The sequence below is a fragment of the Bos indicus x Bos taurus genome, chromosome 5 (genome assembly GCF_003369695.1).
Source record: "Bos indicus x Bos taurus breed Angus x Brahman F1 hybrid chromosome 5, Bos_hybrid_MaternalHap_v2.0, whole genome shotgun sequence".
Taxonomy (NCBI): Eukaryota; Metazoa; Chordata; class Mammalia; order Artiodactyla; family Bovidae; genus Bos; species Bos indicus x Bos taurus.
Window position 1 is genome coordinate 62339147 of NC_040080.1, and position 19629 is coordinate 62358775.

A 19629-nucleotide genomic window follows, 5' to 3' on the forward strand; every position below is an offset into this window, starting at 1 on the left:
TTTGTGACTGAGCACACAAGAATAATATCCTTCAGCTGTTATAAAACATTCTTTCACATAGTGAATTCCATAAATGTCAAATGCTCTCTATGTTTTGCACCACAGTGGGAAATCAGTGACAGCCATGTAAAGGCATAAACAATTGCAGAAAGTCATGGAAAAGACCTGGGAAAGGAATTTTTAATACAGGAACAGTCTTTTGTAGAGTAAGTCTAGATTCACTCATGGCAATGGAACAGCGTCCTCAACTTTTTTCAACTTATCCAGGAACAAAAACCTTCAAGCAGATAATTAAACTTTGTAAATTTTCAGTTAATGATATGGGAAAAGTTCGTAGAAAAAGTGATATCCCAAAGTTCATGATATTAATGCTCCTAGGGTACAAGAGTGCTATGGAAGAAAAAATCTATTCCAAAGTATAAATTAACAGAATAGTGTATATTTTTAAAAGTTTTGAAAAGGGCATATTACTTGGACAATGTTATTTAAAGAATCCCTAAAAAAATGAAGTGTTGTTTTTTTTTCAATACAGTTTATGACCATTAGGCAGATTATAAAACTGAGACGATTTTTTGTATTTATTTTAAAAATTGAAGTACAGTTGATTTACAGCATTATGTTAGCTTTACATTTACAGCATTGTGGTTAATATTTTTATATACTATATGGAAAACATCAGAGAGCAGGGCACCTAAGAGTTAGTTATTATTGAAATTCTTATAAATACATGGAAATATATATATTTGTGCATGCATGTGTGTGCATGTACAGTGAACTACAATATAAAATGTATATCTCACCATGTTTTTTGATCAGAAATATTTGAAAGCCAAGTTTCTAACCTATCAAGTGATATGTCAAAAGAGCTAACAGCATGAATTAGTTAAAAATACTCATTAATGAGTAAAAGAAGGTACATATAAAATACATTGTTTTGCTTTTCTAAACAACTATTATAAAACATTTTATCAACTTCTCAGATCTTACTTCCCTCAGTATTATAGGCAGATTGTGCAGAAGTAAGGACGCAGAAATTAGAAACCACATGCCAGTAGTCACATTCATCCTCCTAGGATTAACAGATGACCTACAAACACAGATGTTTATTTTTACATTTCTTCTCATCACCTACATGTTGAGTATAATTGGAAGTCTGGTCATAATCATCCTCATATTACTGGGTTCTCATCTTAAAACTGCAATGTACTTTTTTCTCCAAATTTTTTCATTCTTAGAAACCTTATTCACTTCTGCCTGCACTCCTAGATTCTTATACAGTATATCAACAGGAGACAGGACCATTACCTACAATGCTTGTCTATCCCAAATATTTTTTTACATATGTGTTTGCAGGAACAGAATTTTTTCTCCTGGCCACCATGTCCTATGATCACTATGTAGCCATCTGCAAACCCCTACGTTACATGACCATCATGAACCACAGGTTCTGCAAAATGCTTGTCTTCTGCTGTTGGATGATCACTTTCTTCATCAATATTCCAACATTTCACTTGATATGGGACCGGGAATTCTGTGACTCTGCCACTGACCATTTTTTATATGTGATGTTAATCCACTTCTGAAGATACCATGGTCAGATCCATGGATCATCAAAGAAATGACCATTGTTGGCTGTGTTTGATATTTATCATGTTTCTTACATGTGTTGTTTTGTCCTACATGTATATCATCACAACAATTCTAAGATTCCCCACTGTCCAGCAAAGTACAAAAGCCTTTCCCACCTGTTCTTCCCACTTTATTATGGTTTCGATCACCTATGGCAGCTGCATCTTAGTCTATATCAAACCATCATTAAAAGATGAAATTACCATTAATAAAGGAGTATATATACTTACTAATTCCATTTCTCCCATGTTAAACCCCTTTATTTATAGACTGAGGAACAAACAAATGAGTTCAATTCAGTTCAGTTCAGTCACTCAGTCGTGTCCGACTCTTTGCGACCCCATGAATCGCAGCACGCCAGGCCTCCCTGTCCCTCACCAACTCCTGGAGTTCACTCAAACTCATGTCTATCGAGTCAGTGATGCCATCCAGCCATCTCATCCTCTGTTGTCCCCTTCTCCTCCCGCCCCCAATCCCTCCCAGCATCAGAGTCTTTTCCAATGAGTCAACTCTTCGCATGAGGTGGCCAAACTACTGGAGTTTCAGCTTTAGTATCATTCCTTCCAAAGAAATCCCAGGACTGATCTCCTTCAGAATGGACTGGTTGGATCTCCTTGCAGTCCAAGGGACTCTCAAGAGTCTTCTCCAACACCACACTTCAAAAGCATCAATTCTTCGGTGCTCAGCCTTCTTCACAGTCCAACTCTCACATCCATACATGACCACTGGAAAAACCATAGCCTTGACTAGATGGAACTTTGTTGGCAAAGTAATGTCTCTGCTTTTGAATATGCTATCTAGGTTGGTCATAACTTTCCTTCCAAGGAGTAAGTGTCTTTTCATTTCATGGCTGCAGTCACCATCTGCAGTGAATTTGGAGCCCAAAAAAATAAAGTCTGACACTGTTTCCACTGTTTCTCCATCTATTTGCCATGAAGTGATGGGACCGGATGCCATGATCTTCGTTTTCTAAATGTTGAGCTTTAAGCTAACTTTTTCACTCTCCATTTTCACTTTCATCAAGAGGCTTCTTAGTTCCTCTTCACTTTCTGCCATAAGAGTGGTGTCATCAGCATATCTGAGGTTATTGATATTTCTCCCGGCAATCTTGATTCCAGCTTGTGTTTCTTCTAGCCCAGCGTTTCTCATGATGTACTCTGCATAGAAGTTAAATAAGCAGGGTGACAATATACAGCCTTGATATACTCCTTTTCCTATTTGGAACCAGTCTGTTTTCCATGTCCAGTTCTAAATGGTGCTTCCTGACTTGCATATAGGTTTCTCAAGAGGCAGGTCAGGTGGTCTGGTATTCCCACCTCTTTCAGAATTTTCCATAGTTTATTGTGATCCACACAGTCAAAGGCTATGGCATAGTCAATAAAGCAGAAATAGGTGTTTTTCTGGAACTCTCTTGCTTTTTCGATGATCCAGTGGATGTTGGCAATTCGATCTCTGGTTCCTCTGCCTTTTCTAAAACTGGCTTGAACATCAGGAAGTTCACAGTTCACATATTGCTGTAGCCTGGCTTGGAGAATTTTGAGCATTACTTTATTAGCGTGTGAGATGAGTGCAATTGTGCAGTAGTTTGAGCTTTCTTTGGCATTGCCTTTCTTTGGGATTGGAATGAAAACTGACCTTTTCCAGTCCTGTGGCCACTGCTGAGTTTTCCAGATTTCCTGGCATATTGAGTACAGCACTTTCACAGCATCATCTTTCAGGACTTGAAATAGCTCAACTGGAATTCTATCACCTCCACTAGCTTTGTTCATAGTGATGCTTTCTAAGGCCCACTTGACTTCACATTCCACGATGTCTGGCTCCAGGTGAGTGATCACACCATCATGATTATCTGGGTCATGAAGATCTTTTTTGTGCAGTTCTTCTGTGTATTCTTGCCACCTGTCTTAATATCTTCTGCTTCTGTTAGGTCCATACCATTTCTGTCCTTTATCGAGCCCATCTTTGCATGAGATGTTCCCTTGGTATCTCTAATTTTCTTGAAGAGATCTCTAGTCTTTCTCATTCTGTTGTTTTCCTCTATTTCTTTGCATTGATCGCTGAGGAAGGCTTTCTTATCTCTTCTTGCTATTCTTTGGAACTCTGCATTCAGATGTTTATATCTTTCCTTTTCTCCTTTGCTTTTCACTTCTCTTCTTTTCACAGCTATTTGTAAGGCCTCCTCAGACAGCCATTTTGCTTTTTTGCATTTCTTTTCCATGGGGATGGTCTTGATCCCTGTCCTGTACAATGTAGTGAACTTCATTCCATAGTTCATCAGGCACTCTATCTATCAGATCTAGGCCCTTAAATCTGTTTCTCACTTCTACTGTATAATCATAAGGGATTTGATTTAGGTCATACCTGAATGGTCTAGTGGTTTTCCCTTTCTTCAGTTTCAGTCTGAATTTGGCAATAAGGAGTTCATGATCTGAGCCACAGTCAGCTCCTGGTCTTGTTTTTGCTGACTGTGTAGATCTTCTCCATCTTTGGCTGCAAAGAATATAATCAATCTGATTTCGATGTTGACCATCTGGTGATGTCCATGTGTAGAGTCTTCTCTTGTGTTGTTGTAAGAGAGTGTTTGTTATGACCAGTGCATTTTTTTGGCAAAACTCTATTAGTCTTTGCCCTGCTTCACTCCATATTCCAAGGCCAAATTTGCCTGTTATTCCAGGTGTTTCTTGACTTCCTACTTTTGCATTGCAGTCCCCTATAATGAAAAGGACATCTTTTTGGGTGTTTGTTCTAAAAGGTCTTGTAGGTCTTCATAGAACCATTCAACTTCAGCTTCTTCAGCATTACTGGTTGGGGCATAGATTTGGATTACTGTGATATTGAATGGTTTGCCTTGGAAACAAAGAGATCATTCTGTCGTTTTTGAGATTGCATCCAAGTACTGCATTTCGACAAGACTTTTATGACTTAGTCAAAAGGATTCTATTGGTCTCAAAGAATTAGGAGCATGTTGAAGTCAGGATTCATAAACAATTTTCTTATTTATAAACAATTTATAATTTTCTTATTTCTTATTCATAAATAATTTTAAAACTATTTTGTTTCTTCCAAATTTAGATTTGATCTTCCCTTCTGTACTGACTTAATCAAGCTACCTGTACAGTCTTCTTATAAACAAAATTCCTTGAAAATCACACAATATATTTTTAAAAAATACAAGCTGTTTTTTCAGGAAATCTAAGCATTACTACATTATCATTTTGTATTATTATTTTGTTGTTTATTGTCAAATATCAACAAGAATCAGCCATAGGTACACCCATTTCCCCTCCCTCCCACAATTCTGTCTCATCTCCTTCCACATCCCACCCTTCTAGATTGTCACACAGCCCCCGTTTGAGTTCCCTGAGTCATACAGCAAATTCCCATTGGTCATCTATTTTACATATGGTATTGTAAGTTTCCATATTACTCTCTCCATACATCTCAACCTCCCCTTGGTCCCCTCCCTCTGGGTCCATAAGCCTATTCTCTATGTCTTTTTTGAATGCTGCCCTGAAAATAAATTTATCAGTAACATCATTATAGATTCCATATGTATGTGTCAGTATACGCTATTTCTCTTTCTGACTTATTTCACTCTGTGTAATAGGCTCTAGGTTCAACCACCTCATTAAAACTAACTCAAATGTGTTCCTTTTGATGGCGGAGTAATATTCCATTGTATATATGTACCACTACTTCTTTATCCATGCATCTGTCAATGGGCGTCTAGGTTGCTTCCATGTTCTAACTATTGTAAATAGTGCTGCAGTGAACACTGGGGTATGTGTCTTTTTCAGTTTTGATTTCCTCAGGGTATATACCTAGGAGTGGGATTGCTGGGTCATGTGGTGGTTTTATTCCTAGTTCTTAAGGAATCTCCATACCATCTTCCATAGTGGATGTATCAACTTACATTCCCATCAACAGTGCAAGAACGTTCCCTTTTCTCCACACCCTCTCCAGCATTTATTGCTTGTAGCCTTTTTTGATGATGGCCATTCTGACTGGTGGGAGTTGGTATCACATTGTAGTTTTGATTTGCATTTCTGTAATAATGAGTGATGTTGAGCATCTTTTCATGTGTTTTTTAGGCATCATGTGTTTGTGGCTTCTTTGAAGAAATGTCTGTTTAGGTCTTTTTCCCACTTCCTGATTGGGTTGTTTGTTTTTCTATTATTGCGTTGTATGAGCTGCTAATATATTTTGGAAATTAATTCTTTGTCAGTTGTTTCCTTTGATATTATTTTCTCCCATTCTGAGGGTTCTCTTTTCACCTTGTTCATAATTTCCTTTGCTGTGCAAAAGCTTTTAAGTTTAAATAGGTCCGACTTGTTTATTTTTGGCTTTATTTCCATTTCTCTAAGAAGTGGGTCATAGAAGATCTTCTCTTGATTGATGTCATTAACTGTTCTGCCTATGTTTTCCTCTTAAGAGTTTTATAGTTTCTGGTCTTACTAAACGCTGGACTGGAAGAAGCACAAGCTGGAATCAAGATTGCCGGGAGAAATATCAATAACCTCAGATATGCAGATGACACCACCCTTATGGCAGAAAGTGAAGAGGAACTAAAAAGCCTCTTGATGAAAGTGAAAATGGAGAGTGAAAAAGTTGGCTTAAAGCTCAACATTCAGAAAATGAAGATCGTGGCATCCAGTCCCATCACTTCATGGGAAATAGATGGAGAAACAGTGGAAACAGTGTCAGACTTTATTTTTCTAGGCTCCAAAATCACTACAGATGGTGACTGCAGCCATGAAATTAAAAGACGCTTACTCCTTGGAAGGAAAGTTGTGACCAACCTAGATAGCATATTCAAAAGCAGAGACATTACTTTGCCAACAAAGGTCGGTCTAGTCAAGGCTATGGTTTTTCCAGTGGTCATGTATGGATGTGAGAGTTGGACTGTGAAGAAGGCTGAGCACCGAAGAATTGATGCTTTTGAAGTGTGGTGTTGGAGAAGACTCTTGAGAGTCCCTTGGACTGCAAGGAGATCCAACCAGTCCATTCTGAAGGAGATCAGCCCTGGGATTTCTGTGGAAGGAATGATGCTGAAGCTGAAACTCCAGTACTTTGGCCACCTCATGCGAAGAGTTGACTCATTGGAAAAGACTCTGATGCTGGGAGGGATTGGGGGCAGGAGGAGAAGGGGACGACAGAGGTTGAGATGGCTGGATGGCATCACTGACTCGATGGACGTGAGTCTGAGTGAACTCCAGGAGTTGGTGATGGACAGGGAGGCCTGGCGTGCTGCGATTCATGGGGTCACAAAGAGTCGGACGTGACTGAGCAACTGAACTAAACTGAACTGACTGGTCTTACTTTTAAGTCTTTAATCCGTTTTGAACTTATCTTTGTGTATGGCATTAGGAAGTATTCTAATTTCATTCTTTTGCATATACCTCTCCAGTTTCCCAACACCACTTATTGAAGAGGTTATCTTTGCCCCATTGTATATTCTTGCTTCCTTTGTCAAAAATAAGGTACCCATGGGTGCATGGGTTTTTCTCTGGGCTCACTATCTTGTTCCATTGGTCTATATTTCTGTTTTTCGGCCAGTACCATACTGTTTTGATGACTGTACCTTTGTAGTATAGTCTGAATTAAGGAAGGTTGATTCCTCCAGCTCCATCTTTCTTTCTCAAGACTGCTTTGGCTATTCAGGGTCTTTTGTGTTTCCATATGAATTGTGAATTTTTTGTTCTAGTTCTGTGAAAAATTCCATTGGTAATTTGATAGGGATCACATTGAATCTAGACTGTTTGGTAGCATAGTAGTTTTCACAATATTGATTCTTCCTGTCCATGAGCATGGAATATCTGTCCATCTGTTCATGTTGTCTTTGATTTCTTTCATCAGTGTCTTATAATTTTTTGTATAGAGTTCTTCTGTCTCCTTAAGTAGGTTTATTCTTAGATGTTTTATCTTTTTGTTGCAGTGGTGAATGGGATTAATTCCTTAATTTCTCTTTCGGACTTTTCATTGTTAGTATATAGGAATACAATTGACCTGTGTATACATTGTATCTCACGACTTTGCTGAATTCACTGATTGCTGTTGCTGCTGCTAAGTCATTTCAGTCATGTCCAACTCTGTGCAACCCCATAGATGACAGCCCACCAGGCCCCACCCCCACCCCACCCCACCCCCGTACCTGGGATTCTCCAGGCAAGAACACTGGAGTGGGTTGCCATTTCCTTCTCCAATGAATTCACTGATTAGCTCTAACAATTTTCTGATAGTTTCTTTTAGGTTTTCTATGTATAGTATCATGTCATCCGCAAACAGTTTTACTTCTTTTCTGATATGGATTCCTTTTATTTCTTTTTCTTCTCTAATTCCTTTTTCTTATCTAAGCCACAGCCAGGACTTCCAAAACTACATTGAATAATTGTGGTGAGAGTAGACACCCTTGCCTTTTTCCTGATCTTAGAGGGAATGTTTTTAATTTTTCACCACTGAGAATAATGTTTGACATGGGCTTATATATGGCCTTTACTATGTTGATGTAGGTTATTTCTATGCTCGTTTTTTGAAGCATTTTTAGCATCAATGGGTGCTGAATTTTGTCAAAGGATTTTTCTGCATTTACTGAGATACTCGTGGTTTTTATCTTTCAATTTGTTAATATGGTGTGTCACACAGATTGATTTACGTTTATTGAAGAATCCTTGCATCCCTGAAATAAATCCATCTTGATCGTGGTGTATGAGCTTTTTAATGTGCTGTTGAATTCTTTTTGTCAGAATTTTGTTGGGTTTTTTTTTGCATCTATGTTCATAAGTGATATTGGCCTGTAATTTGTGTGTGTGTGTTGTCTTTGCCTGGTTTTGGTATGGGGTGGGGGTGGGGGATTGTGGTCTTGCAGATGAGTTTGGAAGTGTTCCTTCTTCTGCAATTTTTTGGAAGAGTTTAAGAAAAATAGGCATTAACCTCTTCTCTAAATGTTAGATAGAAATTCCATGTGAAACCATCTGGCCCTGTGACTTTGTTTTTTGAGAGATTTTTTATCACAGTTTAGATTTTAGTGTTTGTAATTGTCATGTTCATAATTCCTACTTTTTCCTGGCTCAGTCTTGGGAAGATGAGCTTTTCTAACACTCTGTCCATTTCCTCTAGGTTGTCCATTTTATTAGCATACAGTTACTCATAATATTCTTTTACGATCCTTTGTATTTCTGTGTTGTCTGTTGTAACCTCTCCTTTTTCATTTCTAATTTTGTTATTTTGATTTCTCTCCCTTTTTTCCTTGATGAGTCTGGCTAGTGTTTTGTCAATTTTATCTTCTCAAAGAACCAGCTTTTGGTTTTATTAATCTTTGTTATTGTTTCCTTCATTTCTTTTTCATTTTTTCTGCTCTGATCTTTATGATTTCTTTCCTTCTCCTAACTTCAGGGTTTTTCTTTGTTGTTGTTGTTCTTCTTCTTTTTCCAGCTGCTTCAGATGTAGAGTTAGGTTGTCTGTTCAATGCTTTTCTTGTTTCTTGAGGTAGCATTGTATTCCTATAAACTTACCTATTAGAATGGCTTTACTGAATCCGATAGGTTTGGGATCATCATGTTTTTGTTGTCATTTGTTTCTAGGAATCTATTGATTTCCCTTTTATTTCTTCAGTAACCTCTTCATTATTTAGTGAGGTATTATTTAATCTCCATGAGTTTGTGCTTTTTGTAGTTTTTTTTTTTTTTTTCCTGTAGTTTATATCTAGTCTTATAGCATGTGGTCCAAGAAAGTATGAGTCAATTCCTAGGCAGGTTGATAAGAAATCTGGGGTCCCCAAGGAAGAGAAAGGCGTCTGGGGCTCTCAAGGAGGAGATAAGGGTCTGGAATTCTTAAGGAGGAGAAAAGAGCAAATTATTTTCTCTACATTCCTTAGTCAAAGTCACATAAAACGTTTTTTTTTTTTTTTCTTTAAGCCCTGAGCTGATTATTACATAATACAACACAACTCAGCTTAAACTCTGTACTAAGGATTATATGACAACAATGTATCCTGCTTGAGGACAGTTTCTCCTTCTTGAAAACCTTCTGACTAACCCTGTTATCTTAAAATGTAAATTGTGGGAGTGGGTCTAGTAAGATCTTTACAACCTTGAGACATTCTTTTTATTTATTGTAATAACCAATTGAAAAAGTATATAACTCCCTTTTCTAAGACTAGCAGTGGGTAGACACTCTCTGTCCCTCTTATGATGTCTATGTCAGAAGTTTTTTTCTGTACCTTTTTCATTTTAATAAAACTCTGGTACACAAAAGCTCTTGAGTGATCAAACCTGCTCCCTAGTCCCAAAGCTAAATCTTATTCTTCAGAGATCACAAATCCGATCACAGTAAGCTATCAGATACTTGATATGATTTCAATTTTCTTAAATTTACTGAGGCTTGGTTTGTGAGCCAAGATGTGGGCCTACAATAATGTTCCTGTGCACTTGAGAAGAAAGTTTATTCTTCTGCATTTGGATAGAAAGTCCTGAAGATATCAGTTAGGTCCATTTGGTCTAATGTTTCTTTTAAGGTTTGTGTTTCCTTATTGATTCTCTATTTTGATTATTTGTCCATTGGTGTAAGTGGGGTGTTAATGTCCCCTACTATTATTGTGTTACTGTCAGTTTCCCTTATTATGCCTCATAGTGTTTGCCTTATGTATTGAGATCATTCTATGTTGGGTACATAAATATTTACAATTGCTATGTCTTCTTCTTGGATTGATCCTTTGATCATTTTGTAGTATCATTCTTTGTCTCTTATAATATTTTTCAAGTCTGTTCTGTCTGAAATAAGGATTGCCACTCCAGCTTTCTTTTGGTTTCCATTAGCATGGAATATCTTTTCTCATCCTTTTACTTTCACCTGTATGTGTCTCTAGGTCTGAAGTGGGTCTCTCGAAGGCAGCAGGTATATGGGTCTTGTTTTTGTATCCACTAAGTCGGTCTGTTTATCTTTTGTTTGGGGCACTTAATCCATTTACATTTAAGGTGACTGTTGATATATATGTTCCTATTTGTATTTTCTTAATTGTTGTGGGTTTGTTTTTGTAGGTCTTTCCTTTCTCTTGTGTTATTGGCTATGTAAGTCTTCTTAGTATTTGTTGTAAGGCTTGGTTGGTGGTGCTAAATTTTCTTAGCTTTTGCTTGTCTGTAAAGCTTTTGATTTCTCTGTTAATTTTGAATGAGATCTTTGCTGGGTATAGTAATCTTGGTTGTAAATTTTTTCTTTCAGTACTTTAAATATACCCTGCCATTCCCTTCTGGCTTGCAGAGTTTCTGCTTAAAGATCTGCTGTTAATCATATGGGTTTTTCCTTGTATGTTACTTATTGCTTTTCCCTTGGTGCTTTTAATATTCTTTCTTTGTGCTTAATCTCTGTTGGCTTGATTAATATACGTCTCGATGTGTTTCTCCTTGGGTTTATACTATAAGGGATTCTCTGAACTTCTTGGATTTGTCTGGCAATTTCTTTTCCCATGTTTGGGAAGTTTTCAACTATAGTTTCTTCAAAAATTTTCTAAATGTCTTTCTTTTTTCTTCTTCCTCTGGGACCCAATAACTTGAATGTTGGTACATTTAATATTGTCCCAAAGGTCTCTGAGGCTATCCTCAACTCTTTTCATTCTTTTTACTTTATTCTCTTCTTCATCGGGTGTTTCTACCATTCTATCTCCCAGCTCACTTATCTGTTTTTCTGCCTCAGTCATTCTGCTGTTGGTTCCTTGAGAGTATTTTTAATTTCAGTAACTGTGTTATTCATCTCTGTTTGTTTATTCTTTATTTCTTCTATGTCCTTGGTGATTGTATTAACTGTGTTATTTCTTGAATTTTCTCCATTCTATTTTCATCTCTTCAGATCATCTTTACTATCATTATTTTAAATTCTCTTTCAGGCAGATTGCTTATTTCCTCTCCATTCATCTAGTCTTCTGAGTTTCTACCTTGTTCTTTCATTTGTACTGTATTTCTCTGTATTTTTTTTTTTTTTTCCTAACTTGCTCCACTTGAGGTCTCCTTTTCTTTTAGGGTTGTATTCCTTCTTCCTTTTGGTTTTTCCCTTTGAGGGAAAGGTTGGTTGAGTGGTTTGTGTTGACTTCTTGTTAGGGGTGATTTGTGCCTGTGTTCTAGTGGGAGATCAAGCAGGCAGTTACAGAAATAATGGGACATATATGCATACTTCAACACATAGTTATAACCAAAGTATTCTAAACAAAAGAGTACAGGAGATTGACTTGGTGAACAAAGAAAATAAAAAGTGATATCAACCAATTAAAAGCAGAGCTAACTAACGTTCAATCTGGAAAACTGAGCCTGCACAGAGTGTCAACTGTGGAATATAGCAAAGAGAGCTCAACGATTTAACTTACTTGGTGAAAAAAAAAAGAGTGAAGGAAAACAAGGACAATAAAAAAGAGGAAAAATACAGGAGAGGGGAGAGAAAAAGAAAGGTGGAAAAGAGGGTAAAACAGAAAGGCAAAAGAAAAAATAGAAAAGCAAAGATAAATAGATGTATGTGAAAAAGATATGATATATTCAGGAATAGCTACAGCTGGTAAAGAACTATAAGAAAAGCAGTCAAATATATCAAAAGCAAAATCAGAAAAATTACCCAAAAAAGGGTGAAAAATAAAAAATATCTCAAAATGAATAGTTTTCTTAACAAGAAGAACAAAGAGGAAAATGCCACAGCATTGCAAAAGGCTAACATGAAGATAGAAATATGTAGGGGGAATAAGCAGTGTGATTTATACGGAAAAAAGTTCCCAAGGTCTTAGTTCTCAAGGAAGCCCAGAGAGTTCTTTACAGGATAAACCCAAAAAGAAATACACCAAAACACATATTAATCAAACTAACAAAAATTAAACACAAGGGAAAATATTACAAGCAGCAAGGGAAAAACAAAAACAACATACAAAGGAATCCTTAAAAGGCTAACAACTGATTTTTCAACAGAAACACTGCAGGCTAGAAGGGAGTGGCAGGATATATTTAAAATGATGAAAGAGAAAAATGTACAACCAAGATTACTCTACCCAGCAAGGATTTCATTCAGATTTGAAAGTGAAATCAAAAGCTTTATAAACAAACAAAAGCTAAGAGAATTCAGCACCAACTAAACAGTCTTACAATAAATGCTAAAGAAGCTTCTCTAGCTGAAAGCTAGTCCTTCTCATGAAGGACACATACAGACTGAAAATCAGAGGGTGGAAAAAGATATTCCATGCAAATGTGAATCAAAAGAAAGATGAAGTAGCAATACCCAAATCATAAAAAAGAGACTTTAAAATTAAAACTGTTATAAGAAAAAAAAAAAAAAAACTGTTACAAGAGATAGGAAGGATACTACATAATGATGGAGAAATCAATTCAACAAGAAGATATAACAATTATAAACATTTATGCACCCAACATAGGGCAAATGCTGACAACCATAAAATGTGAAATTGACAGTAACACAATAATAGTAAAGGACTTTAATACCTCACTTATACCAACGGACAGATCATCCAGACAGAAAATTAATAAGGAAACACAAGCCTTAAATCTCACACCAGATGAACCTAATTATATTTTCAGGACATTCTTTCTATCTAAAAACACCAGAATGCACTTTTTTCTCAAGGGCACATTGAACATTATCCAGGATAGATCACATCTTGGGTCACAAATCAAGCCTCAGTAAATGCAAGAAAACAAATCTTATAAAGCATATTTTCTGACCACAACACTTTGAGACTAGATATCAACTATGGGGGAAAAAATTGTAAAAAGCACAAAAACATGGAGGCTAAATAACCAACAAGTCAACAAAGAGATCAGAAAGGAAATAAAAGAAATACCTAGAAACAAATGACACTGAAAACAACCATGTCCAAAATCTATGGGATAGAGCAAAAGCAGTTCTAAGATGGAAATTTATAGCAATATAAGCCTACCTCAAGAAACAAGAGAGACATCAAATAAACAACCTAACCTTACACTTTAAAACAACTAGAAAAAGAAGCGGGGGGAACCCAAAGTTAGTAGAAAGAAAGAAATCATAAAGATCATAGCAGAAATAAATGAAAAGGAAATAAAGGAGACAATAACAAAGATCAAAAAAACTAAAAGTTGGTTCTTTGAGAAGATAACAAAGATACCACACACACTAAAGAAAGTTATAGGCCAATATCACTGATGAACATAGATGCAAAAATCCTCAACAGAATTCTAGCAACTAGAATCCAGCAACACATTAAAATGATCATACGTCACGATCAAGTGGTATTTATCCCGGGATTCAAGAATTTTTCAATATATGCAAATCAATCAATGTGATATACCATATCAACAAAATGAAAGATAAAAATCATATAATCATCTCAGTAGATGCAGAAAAAGCTCTTAACATAATTCAATAACCATGTATGATAAAAATTCTCCAGAAAGTAGGCACAGAAAGAACCTGTCTAAACGTAATAAAGACCGTATACAAAAAACCCACAGCAAACTTTATTCTTAATGGTGAAAAACTGAAAGCATGTCCTCTAAGATAAGGAACAAGACAAGGGTGCACACTCTCACCACTAAATTCAACATAGTTTTGGAAGTCCTAGACACAGCAATCAGAGGAGAAAAAGAAATGAAAGTAATCCAAGTTAGAAAAGAAGAAGCAAAACTCTCACTATTTGCAGATAACATGATACTAAACATAGAAAATGCTAAAGATTCCATCAAAAATTGCAAGAGCTAATCAATGAATATAATAAAGTAACAAGATATAAAATTAACACAGAGAAAGCCTTTGCTTTTCTATACACTAACAATGAAATATCATAAAGACAAGGTAAGGAAACAATTCCACTCACCATTGCAACAAAAAGAATAAAATACCTAGGGATAAACATACCTAAAGACACAACGGACCTGTATGCAGAAACCTATAAGACACTGATGAATAAAATCAAAGATGACACAAGCAGATAGAGAGCTATACCATGTTCTTGCACTTGAAGAATCAATATTGTGAAAATGATTATACTACCCAAAGTAATCTACAGAGTCATTGAAATTCCTATAAAATTGCTAATGGCATTTTTCACAGAACTAGGACAAAAATTTCACAATTAGTATGGAAACACAAAAGACTGCAAATAGCCAAAGCAATCTTGAGAAGCAAAAATGGAACTGGAAGAATCAAGCTTCCTGATTTCAGACTATACTACAAAGCTACAGTCATTAAAATACTATGTGTTGGCATGAAAACAGAAATAGAGACAAATGGAATAAGAGACAAAGCCTGGAGATAAACATATGCACTGCCAGAGTCCATCTCCAGCAGCCAGGGAATCAGCCTGAAGGGATGAGTGGTGTCGACAGGCAATGATGTAGCCTCTGTCTCGAAGTACGGGACTACATGTTTATTTCAAGCTTCAAGTTTTCTTTTATACTTTGACCAAAGCGTTAAGTCAGAGGTTTGACATTTTTAGTTTCCCCCACCCAGAGTTATTGTCTCCAGAAATCATTGTTGCCCTACAAACAGAGTTCCCGCTTCAGGAATTCTCTCAGAATCAGCTTTACTATCTATTATCTACTTCCTCTTATGTGTCTTATACTTAACTTGTGATTACATTGTAACTCATGCTACATTCCTCAGTTTATTTTTTATCTTTCTAAATCCTATTTGCCCCTAGCGTCTTAAGATCACTATCTCCTAAAAAGGTTTCTAGCTATTCTTAATTATTCCTAAACCCTAAGCTCAGCAAACTTCTTTTGCCATAAACATTCCCCTCACAAACAGGTCTCAGATAACAGTCCTTCCCATGGCCTCAAGCTGCGGCCTACATGCTCATCCTGGAACATTCTTTGTAAAGATCCTTGAACAAATGCCAATAGTTACTTTATAGATTATTTTCTGGGCACAACAGCAGAAGGCTTTGTGCTTTCTCATGCTTCTCTCAAGAACAATAAGCACCTTAATATTCTTTCCAGCCAACTCAACCGAAGAAAGGAAAGAACAAGTCAGAATCACAAGACCTAACTCCTTCATCCCAGGGCCGTGCCTGCAGAATGAGGAGAGGGCATTGGGGCTATGCCTCCATTTTGTCAGTAATACCTAACGCAGCTCCTGACAATGCACCTATAGGCACATATTTTTGACAAAGGAGGCAAGAATATACAATGGAGAAAAGACAGCTTCTTCAGTACGTGGTACTGGGAAAACTAGACAGCAACATGTAAAAGAATGAAACAAGAACATTTTCTAACAAAATACACAAAATTAACTCAAAATGGAGTAAAGATTTAAATGTAAAGCCAGGAACTATAAAACTCTTAGAGGAAAATATAGGCAGTACCTCTTTGACATAAGTCACAGCAAGATGATTAGTAACAAGAAGAGTGCCTGGAGGCAGGCTTTTCTCAATGAGATTGAAGATCTATTGCTTGTACTTCTTTTTAAATTTTTGCTTCCTCTTTATTTCATATATCAGTACACTAATTTTATATTTAATTTCATATTTTTAGTATTTTATCAAATTACAATTGATATCATTTATCAATACCACCCACTCCAGTGTTCTTGCATGGAGAATCACAGGGACGGGTGGGCTGTCATCTCTGGGGTCGCACAGAGTCGGACACGACTGAAGCGACTTGGCAGTAGCAGCAGTAGCATAATGAATTATATTTTGCTTTTAACTTTGTACTTTGTATATGACATATATCTTGCTCAATTTTAATGCTGGGTAGTATTCCTTGGGTTATTCCTTGAAATACTATTGGTGCCTCTGCAGACACACTTACTTAGACAAAGAGTTCCATTTTGAATCAATAAAAATAGTTTAGAATCCTATTTATGCCACTTGATAGCAATAGTATACTTACTTTGACTTTCATTTCTCCACATTTTTCCAACTAGCAATATTTACATATTTTAACTTTTATTTCTCCACAGTTTTCCACAGTTATACTTTTGTAATTTTTGACTTTAATAACTATAGGGCCATATAATAATCATCTCTCGTGCTCATCTCCTGTGAGAACTTCAAAATTACAACTTGCTGCTGAACAACCTTCGACAGGAGAGTGTAGGATCCTACCAAAAATAGATACCCCACATCCAAGGGCAAAGGAAAAGCCCCAGCAAGGGGCAAAATTGCATTTAGAATCAAATGCCATACCCGCCAGAGATGCTCAGAGGGCTCAAACAAACCTTGTACACACCAAGACCCAGAGCCCTCACAGAGACTGAGCCAGCACTGTGTTTGAATGTCTCCTGTGGAGGTAGGGGTCAGCAGTGGCCTGCCTCAGGGCATGAGCTCTGGGTGCAGAAGACCTGGATATGGCATAAGCCCTCTTGGAGGAGGTCGCCATTAACCCCGCCATAGAGCTGCCAAAACTTAACACAGAACTGGGGAGACTCTTGGAGAGCTCAAACAAAAACTTTTGTGAGCCAGGACCCAGAAGAAAGGAGCAGAGACCAAAAGAGACTGACCCAGACTTGCCCGTGAGTGTCCAGGAGTCTCCAGCAGAGGCATGCGTCAGTGGAGGCCTGCTGCAGGGTTAGGGGCATTGAGTGCAGGAGTGCACGCATGGGATATTTTGAAGGAGATCACCATTATCTTCATTACCTCCACCATAGTTTGATCTCAGGTCAAACAACAGGGAGGGAACACAGCCCTGCCTATCAACAGAAAATTGGATTCAAGATTTCTTGAGCATGGCCCGCCCATCAAAACAAGACCCAGTTTCCCCCTCAGTCAGTCTCTCCCATCAGGAAGATTCCATAAGCCTCTTATCCTTCTCCATCAGAGGCCAGACAGAATGAAAACCACAGTCACAGAAAACTAACCAACCTGATCACACGGACCACAGCCTTGTCTAATTCAATGAAACTATGAGCCATGCAGTGTAGGGCCACCCAGGATGGACGGGTCATAGTGGAGAGTTCTGACAAAACGTGGCCCACTGGAAAAGGGAATGGCAAACCACTTCAGTATTCTTGCCATGAGAACCCCAAGAACATTATGAAAAGGCAAAAAGATAGGACACTGAAAGATGAACTCCCCAAGTCAGTAGGTACCCAAAAGGCTATGGGAGATTAGTGGAGAAAACAAATCGAGAAAAAATGAAGAAGGAATGGGTAGGCCTATCCCTTCTCCAGGGGATCTTCCCGACCCAAGAATTCAAACCGTGAATTCCTGCATTGCAGGCTGATTTTTACCAGCTGAGCTACGAGGGAAGCCCTCCCTATAGTTCTGTTCAGTCAGTTCAGTTTCTCAGTCATGTCTTACTAGGCCTCCCTGTCCATCACCAACTCCCAGAGCTTACTCAAACTCATGTCCATTGAGTCGGTAAAGCCATCCAACCATCTCATCCTCTGTCATCCCCTTCTTCTCCCATCTTCAATCTTTCCAGCATCAGAGTCTCTTCAAGTGAGTCAGTTCTTCGCATCAGGTGGCCAAAGTATTGGAGCCTCCGCTTCAACCTCAGTCCTTCCGATGAATATTTAGGACTGATTTACTTTAGGATTAACTGGTTGGATTTCCTTGCAATCCAAGGGACTCTCAAGAGTTTTCTCCAACACCACAGTTCTAAAGCATCAATTTTTTAGCATTCAGCTTTCTTTATAGTCCAACTCTCACATCCATATATGACTACTGGAAAAACTATAGCTTTGACTAGATGGACGTTTGTTGGTAAAGTAATATCTCTGTTTTTTAACATGCTAAGATATTAGATTGATCCAGGTATTAGATTGACCAACTGATCTAGATTGGTCACAGCTTTTCTTCCAAGGAGTAGGTGTCTTAATTTCATGGCTGCAATTACCATCTGCAGTAATTTTGGAGCCCAAAAAGATAAAGTTTCTCACTGTTTCCATTTTGTCCCCATCTATTTGCCATTAAGTGATGAGATGGGGTGCCATGATCTTAGTTTTCTGAATGTTGAGTTTTAAGCCAGTTTTTTCACACTCCTCTTTCACTTTCATCAAGAGGCTCTTTAGTTCTTTGCTGTCTACCATAAGGTTGATATAGTCTGCATACCTGAGGTTACTGATAGTTCTCCCAGCAATCTTGTGCTTCATCCAGCCCGACATTTCACATGATGTACACTAAATATAAGTTAAGTAAGCAGGGTAACAATATACAGCCTTGACATACTCCTTTCCTGATTTGGAACCAGTCTGTTATTCCATGTCCAGTTCTAACTGTTGCTTCTTGACCTGCATACAGATTTCTCAGGAGGCAGGTCAGGTGGTCTGGTATTCCCATCTTTCTCAGAATTTTCCACAGTTTGCTGTGATCCACACACTCAATAAAACAGAAATAGATGTTTTTCTGGAACTCTCTTGCCTTTTTGATGATCCAACGGATGCTGGCAACTTGATCTCCGGTTCCTCTGCCTTTTCTAAATCCAGCTGGAACATCTGGAAGTTCATGGTTCACATACTGTTGAAGCCTGGCTTGGAGAATTTTGAACATTACTTTACTAGCACTTGAGATGAGTGCAATTGTGTCGTAGTTTGAGCATTCTTTGACATTGCCTTTCTATGCGATTGGAATGAAAACTGACCTTTTCCAGTCCTGTGGCCACTGCTGAGTTTTTCAAATTTGCTGGCATATTGAGTGTAGCACTTTCACAGCATCATCTTCAGGATTTGAAAGAGCTCAACTGGAATTCTGTCACTTCCACTAGCTTTGTTCATAGTGATTCTTCCTAAGCCCCACTTGACTTCACATTCTAGGATGTCTGGCTCTAGGTGAGTGATCACACCATTGTCGTTTTCTGGGTCATGAAGATCTTTTTGTATAGTTCTTCTGTGTATTCTTGCCACCTCTTCTTAATATCTTCTGCTTCTGTTAGGTCTGTACCATTTCTGTCCTTTATTGTGCCCATCTTTGTATGAAATGTTCCCTTGGTATTTCTAATTTTCTTGAAGAGATCTCTAGTCTTTCCCATTCTAATGTTTTCCTCTATTTCTTTGCAATGATCACTGAGGAAGGCTTTCTTATCTCTCCATGCTATTCTTTGG

The 19629-nt window shown here is 37.6% G+C and overlaps 1 pseudogene; it reads left to right on the forward strand.

Annotated features, from left to right (window-relative positions):
- The first annotated feature begins 224 nt into the window (after nucleotides 1-224).
- LOC113893516 overlaps nucleotides 225-19629 on the forward strand; it is a 50779-nt pseudogene continuing 31374 nt past the window's right edge.